This window comes from Jaculus jaculus, chromosome 3 (genome assembly GCF_020740685.1).
Source record: "Jaculus jaculus isolate mJacJac1 chromosome 3, mJacJac1.mat.Y.cur, whole genome shotgun sequence".
Taxonomy (NCBI): Eukaryota; Metazoa; Chordata; class Mammalia; order Rodentia; family Dipodidae; genus Jaculus; species Jaculus jaculus.
Window position 1 is genome coordinate 78,503,522 of NC_059104.1, and position 6,729 is coordinate 78,510,250.

The following is a 6,729-nucleotide window of genomic DNA, read 5'->3' on the forward strand; positions in this document are numbered from 1 at the left end:
CTGTCTCACATGCACCACTAAGAACTATAATTGAATATAGCAAATTTCCAGAATACAAAATCAATGTGCAAAACTCAGTTGTATTTCTTTACAATAACAGTGAACAATCAAAAAAGTCAGAAATATGGCCTGGAAGGATGGCTTATCAGTTAAGATGGTTGCCTACAAGGCCTAAGAAACCAGGTTCAATTTCCCAGAACCCACATAAGCCAGATGCACAAGGAGGTACACACATATAGAGTTCATTTTCACTGGCTGGAGACCCTGGCACACCCATTCTCTCTCTCTCTCTCACCCTTTCTCTGCCAAATAAATAAAAATAAAAATAAAATATTTTTTTTTAATTCAGAAACCCATCCCATTTGAAATTTTATCAAAATATTTAAAATAAATTTAACTGAAGAGGCAAAAGCTTTGAGCATACAGCATTATAAAACATTGCTGAAATTACAAAAAGGCAGCCTATGTTTATGAGTTTGAATATTTCACAATGTTGAGGTCATTGTTACCATAAGCGACTTGTGATATAGCAACTCTGTCAAAACCTCATCCAAAAATCGGCATAGACTCAAGGCGCTCCAAATATCAAAAGAAAAGCTTGAGAATGAACATACTCAGATGTCTCCCAGTTCCAGATGGCAAAGCTTACTATAAAACCACAGTCACCACACTATGTGGCACTGGTGTAAAGAAAGACATGCAGACACATGAGAAACAAGTCTGGAAATCAAACTTGCCTATGGTCAGATGGATTTCCACAACTAGCATATAGCAATTCAATGAGAAAAATTAAGCTTTTTTTTTTCCCCTTCAAATGATGATGGGAAAATTGAATAGCCATATTAAAAAAAACCTGAAATTGGTTAAAGCTCTAAAAATGAGAACTAAAACCATAAAATACTGTTACCATGAAGATTTATACATATATTTTTACACTTCTTTCAAATTGTAAAGGCAACATGTCATGCAGACCCAGTGCCTTGACCACAATTCAGTGTCAATGGTGAAAGTCTAATTTAAACAGACCCCTATATATTTGTCAGCTTAAAAACATGCTGTTTTGTCATTTATGAGTTAAATGTGAAATCACAATAGGCTTATAAAATATCCAGAAATGAGTAAAACAGTCCGTGTAACAACCTGTGGCTGCAGACAAGTAGCAGCTGGCAGCCGGGAAGAATGCAACAGCTCTAAATGGACAAATCATTACTCACTGCTACATAAAGTCACAAATCCCACTCAAGTAAAACACCACAAATAAATTAAGTAGTGGAAATAAAAGCAAACATGGAGACAAAGAGAAAAACCTAAAGGGTTCTATGGAAAATTAAAACAAAAACACCAAATGCTGATTCCAAAAATTAGAATAATAGCATAAAAAACTTATGGTAAATTCAAGAAGAAAAATGAAAATGATATAGAAATAGAAAATTATATACCCAAAATACTTTGAGCCATTCTTAGTTAAAATTATACTAAATCATAGGTTACTACTTTCACTGTTAAGTAACACAAAATTTCAAGTTGAAGCTTTATATATGTAAGCACATCATATTTAGTTGATAAAGTTTTAAAAGTTGTATCTATTTTGGCCCATATTTTTTCAGAAAATTTCTTCTTTACCTAGTTTTAGAGAATCTTTTAAGATTCAAAACAACGTATCTCATATTTATCCCATAGAATCTAAATCTAAGTTTCAAGGCTATGATTACTATAATATTTGTTTTCATTGTTAAGTGTGGGAAATTTTATATACTAATTTGATATGTTATAGAAATTTGAATTTAGTCATAAACTCTGTAATGTTTGCCCATTGATTAAGTCCTCTAAGATCTTGTTAGAATTAAACACAAGCATGTAGGTGCTCCTAGAATTAGAAAAATCATCCATTAGCTGTTTCTTCTTATATATATCTACTGCATATAAAATGAATTGAAAACATGGATTTTATAGGTACAAGCAACACTATGAACAATTTTTGTCATCATGTAAGATATAAATAAATATATTGTTTTATATAATTGCCTCTAGATACATCTTTGCAGAAAGATAGCCATTCTGGATTGTCTTAGTTCCTCTAATGCACTAAGATTATTTCTGCCTTAAAGATATTGTTGTGGAGTATAGATTTTTGTTTAAGGCAAAGCTATCTGATTTTAAGCAGTAATAATATTGAACAAAAACTGGACAATGACCATAAAACACTCTAAGCTAAACTAACCCATAAGCATAGAAATAATGGTCTTAAGATGGCAAAAGTAATACTACATAAAATAAGTAGTATTTCATTCCACATCTGTAAGGATGTTCAATATAAGATAAGGTGTTAATTTGCTGCATTAAGAAAAGATGGAAATACTATTATTATATGAGTAGATGTCACACAAATATATGATGTAAATTAATGGTCAACTCTGATTAAGGTAAGTTCTTAGCAGATTAGAATAGAAGGAAATTTCTAAGACTTGTTTGGAAATTCCTTATTAGGCCTGTCTAAACCAACTTCTCCACCTGTATATCAGAGCTCATTTTCTGTGTTTAAGGCAAATTTTCTTTTTAATTTTCTGTTTCCTGCATCATTCCCCCCTTCTTCTGGGATATTTTTCAGCAGTATATAAACATTATCTTTTTCTTTCTCCCTCTTTTTCCTCTTCTCCCTTACAGCTCTAGCAACAAGTTTTCTGATCTCATTTGTGATAAAACTCAAAGGAATTATTCACATTTGTGTAGATTTCTCTCTTCAGTCTCCATTTAAATGTCTTAAAGGGGTTTGTTTCATCTCTTGATTCTACAGAGAATGAGGTTCTCAAAGCACAGTTGACATCCACATTATTGCCTTATTTTCTTTCCCCAGGGAGACAATAAAGAAACATCTGTTTACCCTAGTTAGTGCATCAACAGGCCAACAAAAGGATTCTATCCAAGTCCAACTGGGTGAATAAATGCTATTTAGAGGAGCAAAGGTGAGAGGCTGCTGGTAGGAACATGGGTGAGGTATTACTTGCAGAAGCATAATTGACTTGCTGTGAGCTAGATCACCAAAAAGCCCACCCCAGTGAAGGATGATTGGAGAAAGCTAGCTTTTTAAAGGCAGTTTTAGTTAGAGATCGAGGCCCAGAGAGAACCAGGAGATTCCACCCTACATGACATGTCATCCTGACACAAGAACGGAACTCTTGGCAGAGATGGAACCCAAGTCTGATAAAGCTGACCTACAGTGCCCCACTGTCACAGCCTACCATGCCAGCTCCAGTGGGATGGCTCTTGGATCCACCCTCCAAATCTACAGACTAATCAGGTCTTCCCCTTGCTTATAAGTGCTGCTGTCTTCTTTTCACTAGTTCTCTGCTCAACTCAGCTCCACTCTGGTTTTCTGGTTCTGCTCTAACAGTCTTCCTCCCTTCTTTGCTTGGGCCACAGGGACACATGCAAGTCTGTCTTAACCCTCACACAGCATGGCTGGGAGGGAAGTAGAGAGCATAAAATTGTTTCTTGGTCTGGGGGAACTTTTCTGCTGGCCTCTGCTTTATAGTTTGGGGTAAATTCTCACTTTGATTATATGGATGGTTTTCCGCTGGTCTCTAATTTACCACACGTGGATTTTCCTTACACTCCAAATCCACTAACAGATGCTCTCACTCACTCTAGGCCTGCAACCTGTGTAATTTCTTTAAACTTTGAGTAACCATGAGTGTAACTCTCTCCATTACTCATTTCTCCTCTGAATCTCTGGGTCTCTGCTTTTATATCTGCCCTTTCATTCTTCTCCTTGAGCCTCACCATTTTCCCTCTTCACTTCAAAAACTCCTGGCAGATGCAGTGTGAGTTCCTTCTAAGTCTTCCTGCATGAACTCTTAGATTCTACTTCCCAGGTGCCAACAGTTTTACTCTAATTTTTCTTAAAAATCCTCAGTTTCTCTTAAGTCCACATGCTTTCAGCTTTACATTATTATCTTTTGAAAAGACTCAAATTTCTCCTAACTCCACATTTGTGGCTTTATCCTAACCACTCTTCAAAGGTTTCAGTTTCTCATAAATCTCAATCCACCATAAATAATCCCCACAATTTGTGTTTTCCCCCTAAATAAACTTAATTCAAAATTTATGTTCTTAAACCCACCTTTATTATTATTATTACTATTGTTGTTGTTGTTGTTTTGAGGTAGGGTCTCACTCTAGTTCAGACTAACATGTAAATTCATTATCTAGTCTCAGTTTGGCCTTGAACACTCAGTGATCCTCCTACCTCTGCATCCTGAGTGCTGGGATTAAAGGCTTGAACCACCATGCCCAGCTCTATTAATTCTTCATTAAAGGTAAGCTATAACCCAAAGCATGGAGTTCCTAAATTCTGGAGGATCCTCTCTTGAACCCCTAAATCCTGTATCTCCAGCATGGGTGAAAACTCATGGGAGCTGAACCACTGGAGCCTGCAACCCCAGTCAACCTTCTATATCCTATATACCCTAGCACCCACCCAAACCACCTGCAGCTGAGAAGAAGAGAATGGAATGGTACTCAGAATTTCAGGTGAGGAGTTGATGACCCTCTCCACCCTTCTACAAGGGAATGTCAGCAGCTACATAATTATTGCCATAGACTTGGATATTAGCTGTGTTGTTCTTTTTATTGCTTTGCCATCACTGTAGACCAAAGTATTCTGTAGGTCACCATTATTAGCTGCTCTGTCATGTCACTGTAGGAGGAGACAGCTATGTTAGAGCATCCAATACATATCTGATCTGTTTTCCTTGACCTATCTACACTTTTGATAACATTGATTATACTTTTCCCATTGTATATTTTCTTCATTCAGTTTCCAAGATACCCAATTTCAGTTTCTCTAAACTGGCCACTGTTTCTCCCTGGCCTTTGCTGATTGCTTGTTTTTCCATAATATCTTCATTGTGTGGCATACTGGAAACACTTCCCCATACTGATAGATTCATGTAGTCTTAAGACAATTTTAGTCTGCTTTCCAGTAGTTAGAACCAGAATGACGGCATCTTTGGACTCTGACTGTCATATAATTAGAACCCTCTGTTCCCCAAGAATGACCTAACCACCACTGCCAATAATCACTTTCCTAGAATGAGACAGACCACCCATCCCCATTATCAATTTCCTGCAATAGGTCAAACCACCTGTCTGATTATCACTTCCCTAATGTGGCCCAAGCCCTGAGGCAAGGCAGACCACCCTGCAACCAAAGGACTCCAGTGATTCCCATTGCCCTATAAGTATCCCATAATCTGTAAGGGAGGAGGCTTCTGACCATGGTGGTCAGAACACTTTTCAGGTTTTCCCAAATAAAGCCTCTCTCTCTTCTGTTGAGCCAGATCTTCCCTTTCATTTGTTTCTTTCTCCAATTTTTCTAACACCAGTAAAAGCAATATCCAGACATATCTTTAACATGTAAATTGAATCACAAAATTCCATCTCAATATCTTTACCTCTATAACTTATGGACATCTCAAACTTTCTGGTGTCCAAGGTTAACTCCTGATTGTCTACAAGACCCTGTTCACTTTTGATGTCTCTCTTCCCAGCTGTCTTCTATCTAATTACTCAGACTATTGTTTCTATGTCCATGATAATTTGCTTTTACTCAAACAAATAAATGTTTGAGCACCATGTCCAATTCAATCTTAGAATTCAGTCCCTTCTTTCTCAATTCCTCTCTTGCCCACATGCATCCCTCTACCTGGGATACACTTCCCCAGCTCTCTGACAAACACATTTCATCATTTTCCTCATGTCTTCACTCCAATAACACACCACTATGGCATACCCTGATGGTCTCATTTAGAATCCTAGCCCAGTCCTTTTGAAGACTAAACCCTATGATCTTTCTTATGATTTGTGTGTGGTATGTGCATGTGTGTGACTGTGAATATAGGTACATGAGCATCACCATACACCCATGGAATGCATGTGGAGGTCAGAAGATAACTTTCAAGTAACTCACTATCTATCTAGCTTGAGGCAATGTATCTCTCTGGAGTCTCTCTCTCTCTGTTGTTCTTTGATGAGCTCACCATGAGCTTTCTGGGAAACTCTTTTGCCTCCACCTCCATTTCAGTCAGTGTGCTAGAGTTACAACAGCCTGCCATGTTCTCCAGCTTGTTACATGGGGTCTGAGGACTGAACAAAGGTACACCCCTCTGAGTGGTGAGAACTTTATCCACTGAGCCATCTTTCAGCACCCTTCTTATGATTTCATACTGATAGGGCTAAGGAAGTACTATCTACCTTAGGATAGGGACTTGCTAAGCTGAAGTAAACTGAGAAACCTGTGAGACAAGCCATAAAAAATTAGTCTGAAATCCCTTACTACTTCATCCCTAAACCCAGTGGTCCTATTCTTTCCATTCCTAGGGGAAATGATGTCATCCAGAAGCTCAGGCAAAAATCTGAATAAAGAGATATACTTAGTTCCCTTGTGTTTACTACCATTAGATGACATCCTATCTTCCTTCATTTTGCTGTGTCTGTCAACACAAAAAGACAGTTATGAGTAATTTTTATATTTCTGTAGCTTCTCATGTCACATAAAACTTGTATCTAATGAACTTATATCATTTTATTCTGGCAATCTGTCTCTTGTGTAAGTGTCTCAGCCACGAGTCTAGCAATGGGTGAGAGTGAGGAATGCCTTCTCCTCAGCAGTGTTATAAGTAAAGTTTACTTATTTAGCTAGTTTTACTTTGCTTCCTTTTAGAATGCAGA